Source organism: Lissotriton helveticus, chromosome 10 (genome assembly GCF_964261635.1).
Source record: "Lissotriton helveticus chromosome 10, aLisHel1.1, whole genome shotgun sequence".
Lineage (NCBI taxonomy): Eukaryota > Metazoa > Chordata > Amphibia > Caudata > Salamandridae > Lissotriton > Lissotriton helveticus.
In genome coordinates this window covers 521,116,536-521,139,802 of record NC_136071.1, presented here as the reverse complement: position 1 = coordinate 521,139,802, position 23,267 = coordinate 521,116,536, and positions in this window count along the sequence as shown.

Sequence of the window (23,267 nt, the reverse complement as noted above, 5' to 3'; positions counted from 1 at the left end):
GGTATCTTTTCTCATATCTGTTCAAACATTTCCCTGACCTTTATGATATTCTGTAAACAGACCCACACAAGATCAGATACTATTGTTATCTTCTTGTTTGTCCTAGAGAACTCTAGGCATGTCAAAAACATTTAAACAAATAAACCACATTTGAAAAAGAAACAATACCATTCTTTTATTTTCATTGGTTAAAGCATTTCCCAGCTTAATGATACCCTTACATCCAACTCACAGGCATCTTTTATACACCATTCAAAGACGAATCATTAGATTTAAACATCACTCACCTATGCAAATGCATCTAGGTGAACGAGAAAATGTTCAAATTGTATCCTATATGGGGTCTAGTTTTTCTTCATTTTTAAACTCCCAAACTATTAGTTAAAGAAAATAAATGCAGCCTATTAGTAAATCGTTCTTCATATTGATACGAACGTTTTTGCATCTCATGTGATTGCGTCATTAGCTATTACCTGAAATGCGGTTTTTATCGGCTCAGAACGCACTGTTTCATAACGATATGTTATTGTCTTTGTTAAGGTGCCTTTGTTCTGCTCCTAATTCGGAAAAATGACAATGTCTTATTATCTATTCTAAATACGAACTCTCGTGATTTCAACTCGCGCTCGGATTGCAGATAATTACCTTAGTGCTCGCTTCACTCCGATATCCTTTCAAAGTGCCTTCTATTTTTTATGCATTTCGATTTCACCAAGCTTTTCTACAAAAAGGGAAACAGTAACTGTTTTACTCTTATTGTCGTTTGTGCCCACGGATAGAATTTTATAAAATTGTACGAGCTCTCACCTATTAAGGCGGACTTTAGTTCATTTACGATTCTATTGCATCCGGGTATTTAGCGCTCGCGGCTGCATGTTTATGAAATACAAAAAAAAAAAAAAAAAAGTTTTATCAACATTGCTTCAATGGACTACGCAGTTTTTAAATAAATGTTTTTTAGTATTAATTACAAACGTCCTTTTTGGTCACAAGTCAGTTCGGTTTATTTAACTATATCCATTTGGATTTCTCTCACAAGTGTTAATTTATGAACCTCACAACTTTATCAAGCGGCGTTTCATTTTTCAATCTCTAATGTCCGGCCACATTTTAAAGTTTATCTAACACCTCTGTAGCTACAGGGTTTACATCACAGCTATCCCTAACAATGCGCTGGTTTTTGAACATACCTCATGTAGTAACCTGGCAGGCTTCCCCGGGATGATTCTTGCGTCTAAACGATCGCTGTTGTTGAATATGAAAAACAACCAGGTTTCCCGCGCACTCGCTATTTAAATACGCCCAGCACCTACGTCACTATGTGCTCGACCCTTGGTTGAATCATTTTTTGCTTTATTCAAAACTTTATTAAAGCGTGCACAAACATCGCTCTTGTTCATTTACCATTTGAAATTTTTTACGCATTCCTATGTATCTTTAAGCTTTTTGCGCGATCTAATGAGTTGTAGTATTTTAATTTCATGTAATGCCAATGTTGGGAGGTACATTATATTTACCGCGCATATTTATTTTACGAACATTTTAAATGCTAATAGTAATCCACCATGTTGAGAATGCTCAAACATTATCGATATACACATTTGTGTACATGGGCAGTATTATAACTCTCATTGTGATTCTTTATCCTAAAGTTGATACATATGTATACTATCTGAGTTGGATTTCGTAAGTATTTATATTATTAGTTCTAGGATGTTATTACTATTGGTCTCTTATTCCCACTGTCAGAACAGTGCACTAATACAGGTAGCGGTGTATATTTCTTGTGACCTGAATGTCGTCTAGACAAAAGATTTAAAAATTCACTTTTAGTGAGTATATTGGGATGTGCACAACTTTAAATGTTTGCTGTTCATCCTTTGTAGGTCTTTATTTTAGACAGAGATTATCCTATTGCTTTTAACACAACTTCTATGTATCAATGGGATGTATACACCTTTGACACAGTTAATAAAGGTTTAAACACGAAAGAAGACTGGATGAGAATCACTGTCTAATTATAGGATTAATGGCAAATATCTCAAACTGTATACATCCCATAATATAAATACTTACGAAATCCAACTCAGATAGTATACATATGTATCAACTTTAGGATAAAGAATCACAATGAGAGTTATAATACTGCCCATGTACACAAATGTGTATATCGATAATGTTTGAGCATTCTCAACATGGTGGATTACTATTAGCATTTAAAATGTTCGTAAAATAAATATGCGCGGTAAATATAATGTACCTGCCAACATTGGCATTACATAAAATTAAAATACTACAACTCATTAGATCGCGCAAAAAGCTTAAAGATACATAGGAATGCGTAAAAAAAAATTCAAATGGTAAATGAACATGAGCGATGTTTGTGCACGCTTTAATAAAGTTTTGAATAAAGCAAAAAATGATTCAACCAAGGGTAGAGCACATAGTGACGTAGGTGCTGGGCGCATTTAAATAGCGAGTGCGCGGGAAACCTGGTTGTTTTTCATATTCAACAACAGCAATCGTTTAGACGCAAGAATCATCCCGGGGAAGCCTGCCAGGTTACTACATGAGGTATGTTCAAAAACCGGCGCATTGTTAGGGATAGCTGTGATGTAAACCCTGTAGCTACAGAGGTGTTAGATAAACTTTAAAATGTGGCCGGACATTAGAGATTGAAAAATGAAACGCCGCTTGATAAAGTTGTGAGGTTCATAAATTAACACTTGTGAGAGAAATCCAAATGGATATAGTTAAATAAACCGAACTGACTTGTGACCAAAAAGGACGTTTGTAATTAATACTAAAAAACATTTATTTAAAAACTGCGTAGTCCATTGAAGCAATGTTGATAAAACTTTTTTTTTTTTTTTTGTATTTCATAAACATGCAGCCGCGAGCGCTAAATACCCGGATGCAATAGAATCGTAAATGAACTAAAGTCCGCCTTAATAGGTGAGAGCTCGTACAATTTTATAAAATTCTATCCGTGGGCACAAACGACAATAAGAGTAAAACAGTTACTGTTTCCCTTTTTGTAGAAAAGCTTGGTGAAATCGAAATGCATAAAAAATAGAAGGCACTTTGAAAGGATATCGGAGTGAAGCGAGCACTAAGGTAATTATCTGCAATCCGAGCGCGAGTTGAAATCACGAGAGTTCATATTTAGAATAGATAATAAGACATTGTCATTTTTCCGAATTAGGAGCAGAACAAAGGCACCTTAACAAAGACAATAACATATCGTTATGAAACAGTGCGTTCTGAGCCGATAAAAACCGCATTTCAGGTAATAGCTAATGACGCAATCACATGAGATGCAAAAACGTTCGTATCAATATGAAGAACGATTTACTAATAGGCTGCATTTATTTTCTTTAACTAATAGCTTGGGAGTTTAAAAATGAAGAAAAACTAGACCCCATATAGGATACAATTTGAACATTTTCTCGTTCACCTAGATGCGTTTGCATAGGTGAGTGATGTTTAAATCTAATGATTCGTCTTTGAATGGTGTATAAAAGATGCCTGAGAGTTGGATGTAAGGGTATCATTAAGCTGGGAAATGCTTTAACCAATGAAAATAAAAGAATGGTATTGTTTCTTTTTCAAATGTGGTTTATTTGTTTAAATGTTTTTGACATGCCTAGAGTTCTCTAGGACAAACAAGAAGATAACAATAGTATCTGATCTTGTGTGGGTCTGTTTACAGAATATCATAAAGGTCAGGGAAATGTTTGAACCGATATGAGAAAAGATACCAATATAATCAGATAATGTATATGTGTTTTAAAAAAAAAAATATATAGGAATATGATTGCTTTTGTTTTAAACTGTTTAGATTCGGTGCATTAGCGTTTTAACAAAGGTTGTATTTGAGATATGTTGGCTAATAGTAATATTTTATATACATTAGGTGAAATATTACAATTTGGAGAAATCAAAAAATACTGTCCTGAAGAAGGAGGCCACAATCATCAAGGGTCTCCGAAACGCGTCGACGCAATAACAAAAGGCTTAAATTTGGAGTTGTCAACCAATAGTTGGGTATAAGAAATGTATAACTTCCCAATGTTGCCAACAAAGTGTCCGAATTAACAAACACCAAGACAAAGTTCACTGTTTTGGTCCATATTTCTCCCAGTCCACATTAGGTGGTTTTTAACATGTATTGTGTAAGGTTTTAATGAAATAGTAGATCGATTTATGTTTTTTATGGAAAATAAAATTGTATATTTTATAACTGTTTTTGTTTTCATTGTTGAGCTTTTCCCAAACCAGTTGACAATATATAATGGAGTGAGAGTTCTTGACCGAGTGAAGTGAGTGTCTGAATCGGTAATCATCCTTACCTCCCAAAAGGAAAACTTTGTTTTACCAAATAGCATTAGGCATTGACATCGCCACTGAGACATTGAAATCACTCGACAAACAAATTCAGGACTCCGGCACATCCACAGAAACCAAGAAACTTTTAGAACAGGTGGACAAAACAATTGCAGATTTTCATAGGATTGAACAGAACAAGAAGTCAAACAAGATTAAGAAGGACATAAAATCCTATAACATTGAAACAACGTATCCATACTTACACAAGGATTTTTATACAAACAGGGCATGTACCAATCCCCAACAGTATAGACCTTGGGGCAGGTTCAATCGGTGCCAGAATCTGGTGGGCTTTTCAGATATCTCAGCGGAATCGTTAGACAATTCTGACGCAGGTGAGGTGAGTAGTACCTCTAGCCGGGGAGGCGCACATCAGAACTCTAACTCTTTTTTACAGAGAGGCCAACAAGAGACACCACAAAGGGGAAGGGTAAAGAAAACCCAAAGATGGTTCAACCCCCCGGGAGAGCGGAGGACCAGGAACAACTATTACCAGTGGTAGGTCCCCATCCAACACATGTAGAAACCATCCCTATCTTTAACCTTTTCAAACTACTCACTGGCAGAGGATGAGTTGTCTCTGCTCTAAAAGGGATTGACATTTGTTCCCACTATTCCACCAAACTTCATGGAGATTCAGACTGAACTCATGAAGTTCTTTAGGCGTATTCGCCTAAAGGCATTCTTTCAAATTCACCCCCCGACTGAGTACAAGGCCCTCACTCCATTTCGCCCCCCTTCTACTTTCCTTCCTTCTTCTGGCATGATCCCGCCGGAAATACTCACGTTTGAAAAGATGGTTTTGAAAGATCTATCGGTACTTCAACACAAAAAGAGGTTTACTCCTTATAACATTACACTTAAGGAGAAACAAGCTATAAATTCCTTGAAGACTAATGACTCCCTGGTCATTAAGAGTGCAGACAAGGGAGGAGGAATCGTTATACAAGCGCTCGACTCCTACACTGCGGAAATCCAAAGACAGTTAGACAACAAGGAACATTACTTAAGACTGGCATCGAATCCAACCAAAGATATCCAGGAACTAATACGCAAGGTCACATCTGATGCTATTACAGAGGGCTTCCTTACTAAAAAGGAATTTAATTACCTAAATGTGAAAAGCCCAAGGACCCCTGTGTTATACACGCACCCGAAAGTCCACAAAAATCCCACTCTGCCACCTGGACGGCCAATTGTCTCTGCTTGTGGTTCGATTTTGGAACCACTAGGGGCATTCGTAGACTTTTTTATCAAGGATTTTGTACCATCCACTCCTTGCTACGTTCGAGACTCCATTTCCATGATTAATTTGATCGAACATCATTCCTTCGACCCCAAAACCGATACCTTGTGCACTATGGACGTGGAGTCTTTGTATACAAATATTCCCCAGATTGGAGCCCTGCGGGTTATCCAAAAAATCATTGACACACGACCTCGCCCGCATGCCATACCCACTTCATTTATCCTACAGCTTCTTGAACTCTGTTTGACCCGGAATTTTTTCACATTCAATGGTCTCTTTTATCAGCAAATAAAGGGGATCTCTATGGGCGCAATTTTTGCCCCAAACTTGGCCATACTTTTCATGGATGAGATTGAGAGGCAGGTAATTCTTACATCGTCAAACCCTTTTTTCTCTGGGATCATCATGTGGCGTAGATACATTGATGATATCTTCATGTTATGGAGGTATGATACCAATGATCTACGCCACTTTCTGCACTGGATGAATAACAATTGCTCTGGCCTTAACTTTACACTCACATCTGACAAATCATCCATAGATTTCCTGGACCTCACCATATTCCATCAGGAAGGGGAACTTCTGACTCGGTTATTTAGGAAACCCACTGAGCGAAACACACTCCTAGAATACTCGAGCAATCACCCCAGGGCTCTACGTGATTCCCTTCCTTTTTCCCAGTTCCTCAGAATTCAGAGAAATTGTTCGTGTAGGGAGGACTACTTCAGAGAAAGCGCCATTTTGGCCACCAAATTCAGAAACAGGGGCTATCCTAGGAGAATTGTTAAGAATGCTCTTAAGCGAGCATGGTATCGTCCACGCGAGACCTTGCTAACCCCTACCCCCAAGAAAGATCAAGACAGGATAGCCTGTGTGACTACATTTTCCCCAGTGTCAAACATACTTCGGAAAATGATATTGCACCATTGGCCAATCATTAATGCAGGAATTTTGGAAATTGAGCGACCAATGTTTGCTTTCAAAAAGAGTAAAAACTTGAAGGATCATCTGGTCCGCGCAGCTCTCCCTAGTCCAACTCACCCTTCTACTCTCGAAACTGTATGGGGTCTGTCCCCCATTGTTGGGCATGTTAAATGTGGGGGTTGCAGCGTATGTGACTTAACTATTGAAGGCAAATCTATGGTATTTAACAATGTTACTTTTACAAGCAACACCCTGTCCAATTGTAATACAAGTAATGTTGTATATCTGATCCAGTGCCCGTGCAGTAAAGTCTATGTTGGACAAACATCTCAGAAAGTTAAGACACGCATTTGCCAACATAGGAGCCGCATCAGGTGCCAAACTCCTAATGCACCGCTAGTGGAACACTTTGCCAATGCCAACCACAGCGAAGACGACCTCCGTTGAACTGTACTGAAAGCCCTGAAATTGCCACCGAGGGGCGGTAGCATGTCGCACTTATTGAATAAAGAAGAACTGAAATGTATGATCATGTTGGACTCAATTCAAAATGGACTGAATCGCACAGAGGACTGGACTGCCCTACTCTGATTTCTTACAAGGGGATATTATCTGACACTTCCATAACATCTAGCAGGACTGAAGTATCATGCTACGAGTAGAAATGTGCTATGCTTTTTTGCACTTTCCCTTATAATTACTGTCAATCATTTGAAGTGCTTAACTGTGTTTATTGTGTTTTCAATTGTAGGAATGCTGTTTTTTTTAAAATTGTATATATTACCAGTTCACTTATAAGCGTGGAAAACGGGTGACACGGCGCATTTCATTAGTACGACACTTTTTCATTATTATAATTGTTATTATCACCTTAGGGCTAGGTCCCTGATATGACCCCACTCCAAAATGGCAGCTGAATGCATCCGTCCCAATTCAAGTCCCCTTTTCACTTTCTATTAGCTACCATTTGCTAGTATACATAGGGACTTCCGGCACCACAGACTGCTCAAACGGAATCCCGTGATACCTGGGCGACGGACCATCGTGTCCACCAACACCCGGCAATTCGTCCGATTGTGGAGTTTGCCCTTGGCCACGCTATTCAACCGTGTTAGGTAAGCGAACGCTACATTACGATACCGCTGAGCGAGACCGGCTTCTTACCGGCGGCTCTGTTTCAAAGCAAGTACGGCAATTTTATGATTGCTCCTTTTAATATTCCCCTTATTACTATTCTTCCAGTTTATCGCCGCCTACCAGTGACTTCCGTAATCAGTGGAAACCAGACTTCTAAAAGGAAAAAACTCCGCTTATCAAGAGGATTTCCTCCGGAGTCAGATCTTAACATTTTGACATAGAAACCCTAAATTAAGGTATTTCCTTTCTCTTGCTGTGCACTTTTTTCAATCGTAGGACCAGCCTGTCACTCAACTATTATTCTCTTTAGGGGCTAACTCGAGTCGCTTCTAACAAGCAGCTTCCTGAAATATCCCGAAAAGGCCTGGTGTACCCCTGGACCTTGCCAGGTCAGAATTTTAGCTTAAGCCCCAGCACTGCGCCTCTTTCGGTAATTCACCACCCTTGTGTGCACTCACTTTCCAATGTTCCTATATGGGTAACTTTATTTTCTATCCATTTATTCTGATCCAAATCTATCACACGCATGTTCACAACTCACGCTCGAATCAAACTCTTGCGTCGTGTTCAAGCACTACCCGTCATTGACATGGCTAATGTAATGTAGCGAACCTCGTCACTAGCCGGGGCACTCGGATTTCAATCACGGGCACTCAGCACAACGTTGTGTCTTCTGGCACTGGTACCTGAAACTGTATATGCTGATTGATAGGGTGTTAATCTGTACGCAGAACGTGAGTTAAGCATGTGGATCACTTAGGAATCGGGCTAGACACATGGAATACGTTTTAAATGACTTTTGTAATTTTGAGAATTCTTATCTCATATTGTTGTTTCTTTTCTCTTGTCTTTACTCCCACAGGCATGTTAACTTAATACAGGCAACTAATTACAAAGTCCTGATGATGATCCCGGTTCATTAGGAGCCAGGGGATCGAAACGTCGTCGACAGTTATAACAGTTCTGCAATGCATCCATTGAGTTTATGTCTATTGCATTTACTGTTTGTCTAATCTTGCTTTATTATTTAACTATTTGCAAGGGACAGTTGCTCCAATATTTTTTGCCTGTTATTGTTTGTCTCTTTTATCTCTACTTTTCTTTACACTGTATGTTGTTTCACTCTAAGATAGGTACAGGCTTGTACCCTATCAAATGTTTAAATTTGGCCCTTCTCAAGGTCATCTATTTTTGGATATATTGAATAAAAATCTCCTGACCCGGCTGGGTACAGGAATTACAGATATAGTACTGATCTAAGTCTATAACTTCATTTCCTTGTCTAATCAAGCTAGCCTTAGGACCTCTGTTTTTGATAATAAGAACTGGTCAGAGCAGGCGTTAGTTTTTGGCGATAGCGGGAATATTTCCATTGCTACGCCAGCCTTGTGAATAGGCGATAGCGACGTTATCGACTGCTTTCAGTCGCTAACAGGTTGGGTATGCCCACTTTGCATGCCATTAGCGATAAATATCGCTGACATGCAAAGCGGGCCCCAAACCGCTCGCTATCGCCTTCAAGCTGTCGCTAACTGCTGTTAGCGACAGCTTGATAGTAGGGCGATAGAATTTTCGCCGCTTAGCGTCCGAAAACGGCCGCTAAACCGGCGAAAAGTGCCTATCGCCCCCCTTGATAATATGCCCCTAGGTTTTTGGTGGTGAGAATATAACTAAGGGACAAGATGGCACTAACATTTCTACCTTAAACTCCTTTTTCCACCAAATGGCAGAAGCTTTAGAGCACAGGAAGTGACGTGCAGAGGGTTCATTGTTTGCCTAGCGACAAACAGAGAGTTAAGTGTGGAACCGAGAGCATAAGGCACATCTCTGGAATATACTGAACTCACTATAAAGGCCATTATAATGGCATGGTGGGAGAGTGAAGTGACATAGGAGGAAATGTAAGATTATAAAGGGCGCACTAAAAGAGGATATGAGGAAAAGGGAAGGCATAACAGATAGAGACAAACAAGCATTGAAAATGCAATAGGTATCGCAATAGAAGAGTTTAACATTTTTCGTTTTGCAAATGGATGAGTGGCGTTGCGTGGATGAGTGGCGTTGCGTGGATGAGTGGCGTTGCGTGGATGAGTGGCGTTGTTTGTGTGAGTGGCGTTGTTTGTGTGAGTGGCGTTGCGTGTGTGAGTGGCGTTGCGTGTGTGAGTGGCGTTGCGTGTGTGAGTGGCGCTGTTGTTTGAGTGGCGCTGTTGTTTCAGTGGCGTTGCGTGTGTGAGTGGCGTTGCATGTGTGAGTGGCGTTGCATGGTTGAGTGGCGTTGCATGGTTGAGTGGCGTTGCATGTGTGAGTGGTGTTGCGTGGATGAGTGGCGTTGCCTGTGTGAGTGGCGTTGCGTGTGTGAGTGGCGTTGCGTGTGTGAGTAGCGTTGCGTGTGTGAGTGGCGTTGCGTGGCTGAGTGGTGTTGCGTGGGTGAGTGGCATTGCGTGGGTGAGTGGCATTGCGTGGTTGAGTGGCGTTGCGTGTGTGAGTGGCGTTGTGTGTGTGAGTGGCGTTGCGTGTGTGAGTGGCGTTGCATGGTTGAGTGGCGTTGTGTGGTTGAGTGGCGTTGCGTGGTTGAGTGGCATTGCGTGTGTGAGTGGCGTTGCGTGTGTGAGTGGCGTTGCGTGGCTGAGTGGCGTTGCGTGGCTGAGTGGCGTTGCGTGGGTGAGTGGCGTTGCGTGGGTGAGTGGCGTTGCGTGGGTGAGTGGCGTTGCGTGGGTGAGTGGGAAATCAAGGAAGGTTGCGTAGGGGTAATAGCTAGGGAGCAGCCAATGATCAATGAGGTGTTGGGTATGTCGGGAGAGCAGCAGGGGGCTGCGCGAGGGAGGACTGACGTGGGAGGGGGAATGGAGCGCATGTCATGAGTTGGGCTGCGTGGGGAGCGTGCTAGGTGGCCAGCGAGGATCGGGCTGGTCAACAGGTGTGGGTACCCGGTCGAGTTAGGCTCACCTGGTCGTTCGAAGTCGGGAGGGAGAAAGGGAATAATCGAGTGGAAAGAGTGGTCCAATCCAAGGGGGATCCGTTGGATGTGAGTCTGCGCAGTTATCCAGTGTGGATCGGCAGGGTGGAAATGAATCTGGGAGGGAGGAAAACGGCATGGGTTACAGATGTGCTCCGCGACCGGAGCAGGAGGCATGACGGGGCAAGGGGAAGTTAAGGCTCACCTGGTCGTTCTAAGTCGGGGGGGGGGAGAAAGGAAAGAATCTAGTGGACAGAGTGGTCCGATCCAGGGGAGATCCATTGGATGTGAGTCTGCGCAGTTATCCAGCGTGGATCGGCAGGCTAGAAATGAATCTGGGAGGGAGGAAAACGGCACGGGTTACAGATATGCTCTGCGACCGGAGCAGGAGGCATGACGGGGCAAGGGGAAGGAAAGGCTCACCTGGGAGGAAGCAAGGGAAAACCAGTATTGGCGGAGGCTGAGGCTCCGGTTCCGTTGGACAGGTTCGTAATTGCAAGGGAATCCTGTCTGGTGTGGTAAAGGCGTCGATCCGTGAGTGATCGGCCGGGGATCGAGAGTAATTCAGGAGGCGGAAAGGGGGCTAGTTAGCGAACACATAATCGTGTCATGGAGCGATCTCGTGATCGGGAGCAGAGACGGAACACGTACCTTAAGCGGGGTCTGTCGTGGAGTGAATCCAAGTTGCCATGGAAACGCCGGCAACAGTGGGAGGTTAAAAGTACTTGGAGGGGAGTGGCTGGGACTGGGGTGGGCGGGAAAAGGCCGTGACATGTGGGGGGGCGGGAACAGGGGAACCTGAGCTAGCTGTGTGTGCTGGGCGTGTACCAGGAGAGGAGGCAGCAATCCAAGTGCATATAGAAACATTAGGCACAAGAACAGGCTAAAAAGAGTGCAGATGTGCAGGTTAGCCCGTGGCTCCTGCATAAAGTATTGACATGTAGCTAAACCATACAAATAAAAACCGGCATGATTATACAACAATTACATACAGTTACAGCAATATTCTTGTATTTAGCAGGGAATTGCATAACAATTACATATAATTACAGCAATAATCGTGTGTATAATTTGTGTATATGTGGGAGCACATGGGAAGGGGAGGGGGGAGGAGAAATGCGACACGGCGGGCAGGGGAGGGGGCGGAGCGGGGAGAGGGTATATGTGGGAGCACATGGGAAGGGGAGGGGGGAGGAGAAATGCGACACGGCGGGCAGGGGAGGGGGCGGAGCGGGGAGAGGGTGTTAAAGCAGTCGGCTGAGGGAACTGATGTGCACGAGCTTTTAAGCTCAATGCGCATGCGCATTGAGCTTGAATTTCACGGGCACTGCAAGGAATCGCCACGATTCCTTGCAAGTTGGTTAAAGACTGTTTAAGCCCCAATAGTCTCGCAAGCTCGATGCGCATGCGCATCGACAGGCGATACCTAAAAACGAAATAAGCAAAAGAAAGACAGAGAAAAAAAAAAAAAAAGAGTAGGGTATGCCAATCCCTCCAACAACGTTTGAAGCTGGTTCTCCACCCTGTAACCCTATTGCAACGGATTGCCCTGGTCTTAAAACATCACACGCCATGCATGGTCTTCTGCAATGCTATTTATACAGGGCATCCAGCTAAGAACATCAGCAATCACCAACAGCCAAGAAAAAAATGATATGATTTGACTGCATCGTCTGGACCAGTACTCTTCTGCCTGATTGCCTTGCATCAGCTTCTGAGCAAAGAAGTTCCCATATTAACACTGTGGGGCTTATTTACAAGCCCCTTGTGCCACCAGTGCGTCACTTTTTCCCATATAAAAAGTAAAGCCCCTATGTTTACTTTAAAGGCACTGGAAGGTGGAGAGGTGTGGCTCAAACGGTTAGAGCGGCAGACCCTGATGCAGAGGTCTGGCCCGGGACCAGGGTTCAATACCCGCCTTGGCGGGTCTTGGGCTCAATTTCCTCTGACCTGATAATTCTCGCCTCGGTGCCTATTCTAATCATGGGTCCCACTCTGAGACTCTGGGCAATAGCTTGCTTAATCTCCACAACGGCCCCAAAAGCGCTGGGATGCCTGGTTTCACCCTGGGGGTGCCCAGGAGTGGACACTCACAGGGAAAACCAGGAAGGGTTCCTAAGCGGTATACGGACAGCGCCGGGACACTGCCTCAGGGAAGTAGCTGTGCGCTCTATAAATACCGGTACATTTACCGGTACAAGGTCCTCGGGATACCTCCCAAATGTCTTTCACCTATTATGTCAACTCTACCACCCAGAAGTGACTATCCATCTAACAGGCATGATATCCCTTCTCACACCAGGCCCCATCCCTTGAAATTCCATCACAACTCACCTCGGCCTCAAAGGGCTGAAGGGTACACCAACTCCTTTTTGCATGTATTATACCACAAGATAATAATATTGCATCTATTGCATCAGCCTTTCCTTCATCTTGCCCGGTAAATCTAGACAAGTAGATATGGAGATAGGAATGGTAAATATATACTTACCTTTAGTTGACGTTGTAGTTTTTTTTTGCAGATTTATAAAGCACAAAATTGACTCAAAGGTATTGGAGCGCTTGACATGAGCACCAGTTGCGTTACACAAGGCCACATTAATTTTTTGGTAGGCGCAGGGAGATTAAGTGATTTGCCCAGAATCACAGGATGCTGAGCCGACGCCGTGGCTTGAATCTGATTACCCAGCTCCAAAGTCAGCAGTTCTAGCCCTGAGGCTACATCCTCTCCCCTAGTTGTAGGGGACGTAGTGAATACATTATTATTGTAAGTTGATAATATTTATCTCAATAAGGTATATTGTGACAGGCTGAAGGTCCACCTGTCCATGACCACCACCAAGCTGTGGAAGTATTTTTCCCCGTAAGAGTGGGTTCTCACAAAGTTTGACCTCATTTGAGTCCATGCTCCCCATCACCTGGTAGCTCCCCATAGTGCCGGAAAAGTGGCTCTATCACTATACAGTAAACAAACACCTTGTAAAATAAATATAAAAGAAAATGTGGTGCAATGCCAACTTTTTGAATTTAGAACCCAAGGACTCCTAATCTGGACTTTGGCAGGAATAAAAAGTACAATATTTAACAAATCATATCATCCTCCTGTGCTTTAAGTTGAAACTCTTTTAATATAAGTATGTGTAAATGTGCAATGAAAACATTCTGCTCAAATTATAACTCCCTTCCCCCCATTCACATTCTGGTTTCTTTAATGTACTTTTAGCTTCAGCACCTTATTTTAAAGATACTCCTGTTTAAATTAAAAAAAAGTTCAGTCCCTGTAAAGTGCTCCACTAATTACTGCAGCTAGGAATCAATGAAGTAAAAGAGGCAAATTGTGATTAACTACTACATGGATGCTGATTCAACAAAATGCCGGAGTTGCAGAATTTAACATCACACACCATTTTACGCACAATGACATCACAGGGATGGCCCATTATTTCATGCTTTATCCCTTAAAAGCCCTCCGTTTACTTGTCAGAGGTAAGGAAAAGCCAAAGAACAAGCTCTTTTGCCGTGGTTAATGGGGGTTGGGGCGCGGGCTGCTTTAAAAAAAAAAAATAAACGTACCTTGCCGACGCCGGATCCCATGTCTTCTGTCCTGCTCGTCTGTGTCCGACTTCAGGTTGGAACAGGAAGCAGGCAGCCAGTCTCCCACCCCTAAGCCAATCACAACGCTGCAATGCAGCGGTGTGATTGGTCTTAGCGCAGTGAGACGGCGCTCCGCCAAGGAATGGCGGGGTGGGCATGTTCTCCATGCGGGCCGTAGTGCAGCCTGCATGGAGAACAGGGGAGTGCGCATGACTGTTTTATGCGGTTCGAGAAGTCCAACCGAACAGTCACTACGCACAGGCGTGTTCTACCACTCCTCCCCTGCTCCTCTGTCCCCTCATGTACTGCTGCAGCAGGAGGGAACAATTAAAAGATAACATTCCATTATCATTTTATTTGTTCCTTTATTTACTGCTCCTGGCAGTGGGGCGACGCTCCTTCGACTTAGTAGAGGAGCCACCCCTGATCTGCAGTGCTAGATATGGAAAATATTTACTCTCGGAATCCACAAACTGTAGGGGCTGAGGAAGGAGGAGAGGCATTGAGCAAGAAAGGGGGGAGTCATGATGGGCAGAGTAACAAGGAGGAGAGCCAATGGCAGTACACCCATATTATATTTTTTTAAATCCTGTCCCCAAAGAAATTGACAAGCACAGTTGGTTTGTAAAGTTTTTCAGGCTTATTTTTACAGTCAAAAATTGATAGCATATATAATCTCTGGTCACAAATTAGAATATTATAATATAGTATGCAGGATAAAGGTGGATGCTGCGGAGTATTGCATGTCACCAGCATATCACCAACTTGTACTCTTTGAAAGTTAGCTAGGTAGTGCCTTAGGACCCGATTTAGATTTTGGCAGATGGACTAATCTCCGTTGGTCCGGTGGAGGAATATATCTCTGCCAGGCGTAGACTATTCAGTCTGCAAAATGTATAAATGACCACCAAGCTGGTAGTCGTTTAAAATGCATTGTCAAGAACCGCCTTTGTGGCTGTTCCTGTCAATTGATTTTTCTCTTTGGTGCAGGGCTCCATCAGTGGGACGGAGCCTAGTATCAAACAGGTTCCTTTTTAAATTTTCAAAAGGAAAATCCTGAAAAAGGATTTTTTTTACAATGAAAATTACAATGTAAAAAAAATCCTTTTTCAGGATTTTCCTTTTGAAAATTTAAAAAGGAAAATCCTGAAAAAGAAGGATTTTTTTTACATTGTAATTTTCATTGTAAAGAAAAATCCTTTTTTTTTTTACAATGAAAATTACAATGCTGGCAAGATGGCGGCCGCTTGAGACCGCAGTGCGGGTCGCTCAGTGCTCTCAGTCGAGAAAACTCTGCCCTAAAGATGTGGTAGTGCGCACTACACGGACTACACGGACTGTCAGCGAGAGGCTATCCCATAGGAGAACATCGGCACCAGCAAAGTGATCGATAATCTGGCCTGGCTTATGTCCCAGGGAAGCCCTGTCTCATCGCCCTGTCTCATCGCATAATGGTCTCAGAGAACCTTCTTAAAGAACAGACGTGTGAAGAATCAAATTCCTGCGCTAGCTACGGCAATTGGACTCGCCCTTATTCAATACTATTGTCACCTTACTAAAAGACATCAAGACTGCTGCCTGTCCTACCTGCGTTGCTCCGAGGACTTGGAGCCGAAGCCGAAGCCGAGTGATTGCTCCGTGGGTATGGCACCGAAGAATGCTGCCTCGGCAGCGGCTGCTGCAAAGACGAGAGCGGCGAAACTCGCTCTTCGAGAAAACACGGAGGCGTCCATAAGAGGAGCGGTGAAGTGTCCGGCTGTTGTGGGGACCCCGGAGAAGACGCCCGGCAAGTCGAATGCAGCGGCTGGTGCCGCTCGGAAAGGCGGCCAGAGTGCTCCCTCGGTGGTAGAGCTCCTCCGTAAAATCCCGGGGAAGCTCCTTCCGGGTCAAGGCACACAGAGTCAGTCGGGAGCTGAACACGAGTCTCAGACGCCACCTACAGAAACTGAATCGGCTGTCGCTACTGAAACTGTCACACACAGAGGAGAACGGACAGAAGGAGAGGGAGCCCGGGATAATACGGTGAGCAGGATTAATGTGTAGAGTGTCTGACGGGGTGAGGAAGAATGCACTGGTGATAACAAACGGGCAGACTATTGCAAGTGGGCTGGCTGACTCACTGATAACAGTCCCGTCATTGATGAATGCTAACCTACTCAATACTCCCCCTTTGACTGTAACTACAGGAACTGTTGATGGCATTCCCGGGGGTATAAACACTATATCAGCTACACAACCAGAACTGTTGGAAGGGTCTGAGGAAGTAGGCGTAGTTCTCGTACAACCTATTATATCCTCCGCGGTTATCTCGGGTGCAGATACCAACGAAGTCAATCTTGGGGTGGTAAGTACTCCACACAATACTCCGCACAATACAGAAACTGCAATCCCTGTAATTCCTGCAATTCCTGTCGAATTTGAAAATCACATTTTGGAGCACATACATCTAGATCCAGTCTCAGCTATACCTATGGAGACCCAGGTCGAGGCTCGATTGGAAAATCAGGGCGCTCTGCAGCTGAAACAAAAGGCGATACTATTCGAGGACCTATGTAACCTGAGCGATGACGACCCAGTCAAGGATAAAGACAGGGATAAGGATAAGGATAAGGATAAGGATAAGGACCCAAGTGACTTCTATTCTTTTTCGGATGAGCTGGGCTGGTCAACTGGTACAGGCTCACACCTAAGTGACTCTAGTGACGATGAAACTAGTATTAAGGCGGTGAAAACTGCTCAAAAAACTGTATTAAGACACAGAAGGAGCCATCCCGATTCTGCTGAGTTGGCATGGGACTACGCATCTACTAGCAGTATGCCTCCCATAGTAGCACCAGCAAGTCTACATGGATCGACCCTGCAGCCGGAATTAGGGTCTTCAATAGATAAGTCTGCCCCTACGATCGAGACTGTGCTGCTAGCCATTGCGGCACACCGAGAAGAGACTTCTCACGATGGGCGGAAGGCACAAGCAGAGTTACAGAAGGTGCAGGGAGTGGTCCGCGAGCTTTCAAGGAAAATTACCTCGTTCAATGACCGAATGACTGAGATGGAGACGAGAGTGGTGGGTAATGAGTCCGAGATTGCCGCAAATCGTGAGCAGATTGACACCCATGAGAAGGAGCTCTCTGATGTGATGTAGAAACTGGAAGACATGGAAAACCGCCTACGTAGAAATATTCTGCAGGTCCTGGGTGTTCCTGAAGGAGCGGAGGGGGGCGACGCTCGCTCCTTTATGGTCAAACTATTGCAAGACTCCTTACCAGAACTGTCAGCGTGGAATTGGGACCTAGAGGTGCAACGTGCACACCGAGTACCTTTTACCATGCGAAATGCCCCGAAACCCGGTGCATACCCAAGAGCTTTATTAGTATATTTTGGCAATTTTATACTGAGACAGGCAGTTTGGGAGAAAGCGAGGCCAGAGGCAAAAAAATCTAGTGGTCACATAACCTATTTTGTACGCCCTGACTTCTGTCACACAACAGTTGAGCGGAGGTGGCGCTTGCGCCAACTCATTAAACCTTTTCAAGATAAGAAGCTTCAGGCGTACTTAAATAATCCAGCTAGATTGGATTCACCATTTATGGTTCTGGGACTTTGGTTAATTGTTAATTGTTTAGTTTGAGAGCACTAGAGCGACAATGCACGTCCATCACCACAGACTCTAATGGAGTCTAATTGCCTCATTTTTTGGAGGGTGGGGGGGTTCAAGGGTCAAGGGGTGGGGGGGCGCAGTTGGGAGAAAATGTTTAAAAAAGGCAATCATGATTGTAGAAGCAGATTCAGAAAAATAAACTGTAGTGTTAACGTAGAATATAGAGTTAAGTTTGGTTTCATAGCAGATTTGGATTGGAAAAAAAATACAGCGCAGTATGGCTAAGGTAAAACTCTGCTCCTGGAATGTGGCTGGTCTCAATGATAGGGCGAAAAGGGAACAAATGTGTGGGATAATTACCCAGAATGCATTTGATATAATATGTCTTCAAGAGACCCATATCTATTGGGCGGAAAGGGGAATATTAAGGGTCCCTGGATTTAACTTGCTGGTATGTACATCTCATACCTCTAGGACTAGAGGGGTTGCTATTTTTGCTAAGCCGTTTTTGGGTGAGGCAATACGGGTAGCTGCTGATTCTATGGGCAGGTGGGTCATCGTGGAACTTAAGTTCGGGATCACAATATGTTCTATTTATGCCCCTAACGAAGATGACCCCTCTATATTTATTGAACTCGAGACGGAACTTTCATCTTGGTCTCAGGCACTTATATTTTGTGGTGACTTCAATATCTCCTTGCCAAAAATGGATCTAGCACATAACCAAGCTCGAAATAAATATGCTGGCCGTAAGCCTAAAGTCTAAAATGCTGTTTCCCAACTCAAGGAAAGTTTAGGCTTGGCTGACATATGGGATTTGAAGCAACTGCAAGACCCAGGGTACACATACTTTTCCTATCCTCACAACAAGTACGTCCGCATTAATTATATTTGGATGTCTAGTAATTGGGCTAGTCAGGCAAGAATTTTTAAATTAGCAAAGATTATAGCGGACCATAATCCCTTAGTACTTTCTGTTAGCATAGATAATATGGCTAGACCTCGCTCAAGTTGGACCTTTGATAGAAAATTGCTTGTCAATAGGGAATATATTGAGTATATCAAGGCATGGGCGCAAGGATTTCTGGATTGCAATCGATATAGTTCATCTAGAAACACGGTGTGGGATTGTTTTAAGGCGTCAATACGGGGTGAGACACTTAGTTATGTAGCTAGGCAGAGGAAAGAGAGCGCAATTTTGAATGAACTTCAGCTTCAAGAGCTAGCTAGAATAGAAGAGAAGCATACTGCCATAATTGCTCAGGGCGGAGAGGGGGGTTCAATCTTGAGAGAAATGGCGATTCTTAAAGCAGAGATAAATAGTAAGCTTACTCAAAGGGCAGCTGAGATCTATCAATCCCATCGTAACAAGATTTATGAAACAGGAGAGAGGGTGGGGAAGCAGCTCGCACTCAGCACTCGTCAAAAGCAGTCTCTCAATTCAATTGCGTGCATAGAGTCAGAAGGTCAAGAATATACAACACCTGAGACTATATTAGAAATCTTTAAAAAGTTTTATGAGAAACTGTATAATAATGAGGACTCCTTTGACTCAGCTACAATTAAAGAAGAAGTGGTTAGATGGGCTGCCGAGTCTGAAAGCACCCTAGGGGTAGATATGGTTACTAGGCAAGATTTAGAAAGAGATATAACTATGAGTGAAGTACAAACTGCTCTAGCAGAACTAGCTGCGGGCAAGGCGGCAGGCCCAGACAAAATTCCACTCAAGCTTTATAAGATTCTGGGTAATACTATAACCCCTCTACTCATCGATTTATTTATAGGAATCCAAGTCAGCGGCTCTCCCCCTAGATCATGGTTGGAAACGAATATTGTGGTCTTTCCAAAAAAAGATAAACCTCCTAAACTACCCTCATCCTATCGCCCTATTTCTCTTATCAATTCAGACTCGAAGGTATACTCGAAGACTTGGCTATTCGGCTCAGGGGGACTATCGAGCGACTGGTCTCTCCGTGGCAGCACGGCTTCATCCCGGGCAAGGGCACTACGGATCACACTAGGCGTGTCATTGCCCTGTTTGATGCCGTGGCTGTCGCGGGGGTCCGGATGTCGGTGGTCCTCCTAGACGCCGAGAAGGCCTTTGATCGGGTCTCATGGGCATTCTTGTGGGCAGTTTTAGAGCAAAATAATATGGGACCATGTTTTATGAAGTCTTTAAAAGCAATGTACTTCTCACCGAAGGCCAGAGTTTTGGCGATGGGTCAGGAGTCGATGCTCTTTGATATATCCCGTGGGACAAGGCAGGGATGCCCATGTTCCCCGATTCTCTTTGCCCTCTATATAAATCCCCTTATTTTAAAATTGTTAAACGCTGAGGCAATCAGACCAATTACTTTGGGTCCATTTGACACTAAAATATTAGCCTATGCCGATGATGTGGCGGTAGTAACATCACACCCCACGGAGGCAATAATTGAAATTGAACAGATTACTCAAACATTTGGCCAAGTCTCGGGGTATTCCTTAAATAGGGATAAAACGATGGTTATATGTACCCAAAATACTCAATTTATAGATTCCAGGAAAGTAGAAAGTGCTGTTTATCTGGGAGTCCGCATATCCCCTAAAACTGACGAGATCATCAAAATATATTATGATCCTCTTATGCAAAAAATTAAAACAGATTTAAAGCGGATAGATGGCATACATCTCTCGATTATTGGAAGAGGCAATTTTCTTAAGATGAACATTCTACCCCGGGTCCTCTACTTGTTTCGGGCGATCCCGTTATTGGTGGATGATAAAACTATCAAGGTCCTCGAATCCCAGATGAGTAAGTTCATATGGGGATATGGGAAGATAAGGAGATCTATCCGCTTTTTATCTCTTCCAGTTATAAGAGGGGGCCTTGCAAATCCTAATTTGGGATTCTACATGTTGGCAGCCTTGCTTCAGCAGATGAAGCCACTATTCTGTATAAAATTTCTGGAAAGTGAAGCAGGGGAGAACCATATTCCCTCAATATTTGAACTGATTATCGGGGATAAGGCTAGAGGCCTCCTAGTAAAACAACCTGAACCTTCATATTTCAAAAAAGTGAAATTTAAGATTATATTGAGTGTCTGGGGTATTTGGAAGAAAACTAGAAGACATTTGAGCATTACTAAGTATAATAAGTACACCTCGTTAAGGCACTCTACCTTATTACCACCACCTATATATGATGTGATTGCTAGGAAATGGGAAACTTGTGGAGTTTTAACTCTTGGTGATTTTTTACTGTTTCCTGCTGGTCAAAGATTCCAACAGCTGCAACTTAAATTTTCTATTCCCAGCAATAGTGCATTCAAATTTATTCAAATCAGCACGATTCTAGACCTAAAAAGTGCGGATATCATATTAGAGAATATCCCTCTATTTGACTGTCTATTAAGACCGCTAACTAGGATCGGCACGATCTATGATATTTTAATTGACAGTCAACGGGATGATGTTGCTGCTGTTGAGCAGGGCTGGTCAAGGAAACTAAACAACCCCAATGTTGATATTGATATGTCACTTATATTGTTAACAAAATTGTTTATGTCTTCTATTTTGAAAGCACAGTTGTATAAGACTTTGTATGATTTATATTTTACCCCTGCTAAACTCTACTCTTGGGGGAAAAGAGCTACCTCAGAATGCCCTAGATGTGGAAAAACTGCGGCACATCTACTTCACATGCTCTATGAATGTGAAAAATTTGTACTTTTGAAAAATATGATAACGGGTGTCTGGCAGGAAGTGTTTGGACATCCAGTGGCCGAATCCCCCACCTTGTACATTTTGGGCTATGATAATACACTGTCACACACCATCGAAGAAGAAACATCTCTCTTTTTGGGGACAGCTGTGTATCGTATTATATTAACAGCACGTTGGAAAGATACAGATCCCCCTAACTTCCAGATGTGGTTATCTCGATTCTTAGGTATGTTTAATCAAGAGAAGGCGATTTTTGCCTGTAAAGGTATGAGGGCTAAAGCCCGGGGCATTAAGATTTGGAAACCAATTGAGAATTGGAGTAATAATATCAGAGTGGCTAGCTAGACTTTGCCCATTAATGTAAACAATGTCGTGGTCTTTTTCTTTTATTATTGATATCTGCTCCTTATTCTAATTGTTGGTTTTTTTTATTTTTGTTCTTGTTAAATATGTTTGGAGACTAAAATGCTGCTCTTTATGTCTGTTTCTGCAATTATGAGATGTCAAATAAAAAACAATTTATAAAAAAAAAAAAAAAAAAAAATTACAATGCTGCCCTCGTCATCGGAGTCTTCTCCCATGGCGAGGTGAGCATTTTGCATTTTTTACAGCCCCTTAACCGCTAAGGTTTTCCTGGTGCTGACGGGCAGTGAAAACTGACCTCTCATTCCACCCATCTAAATTAGGTGGGAACAATGACAGGTCAGACTCCGATGGTCCTTGCTCCTCTGGGTCATCCGAGGGATCAATCATGCTGGAGACAGTGTAGTCACCTACATGATTAACCCTAAGGTCCGCCCATATTTACATTTAGCGGGCGAACCTTATTCTTGGCGGTAAGGATACTCCGTCGCCATTGCAATGGACTATCCTTACCACCAAGAATTAAATTGCCCCCTTTGTTCCAGAGATCCTTGCGTAATGTGTAGGTCACAAGTTCCATTTCTGGTACAATAGTTTGGGGGGGTTAGGCATTGGCTTCAGGACATCTGCATGTAAAATTCAAGACATAAATGTTCAACTTTGTTTCATGCAGTGTTTTATTTATCTATGGGTGATGAAATGAGTGCAACTGAATTAGGTAGTAGTACTAGACACTTATTAAGTACCAAAGCATGTGTTTATTTTATCTGCTATAGAAATAGTTAATATTAGTGCAATTATGGAATAGACCTACATACCGTGTATACAGACCGAGTTTGAGAAAGTGAACTGCTTTCTTGGTTTATCCCTTTGCTGACTTTTGATACAACGTACAGACTTGTTGTTTTTTCCCTTGATGGGCTGCACTAGGGTTGTCCGCAAGTTGTGAGTGCCCAGGTGAGATCCACACCTTTTTACTAGTTATGACACCCTCGGAAAAAGGGACCTACCGATTGTCTCTCATAGAGGAATTTGGAGTTGAACTATCCTCAGCCAACTGCACTTTTCACCCCAAAGTTATACTGGATAAAAAGCTGGTACTGACCGAAGGGAAGACATGTAACAGGGCACCTTATAGCTAGGACCATCAATACTAGCTAAAAGGCGTTTAGCAATTTGTTGGGTGAGTCTGAAAGCCCTGAAATATGAAAGTAGAAAGCGGATTGGGCTATGGTGACTTAGCAGCACATGAAAATATACATGGAGAGGCGAAGAACTGACAAAGGATTTAGCAGAATGGCCAGAGATGCTCCTGAAATTGACAGACCCCACTGACTTGGCCACCATGAAGC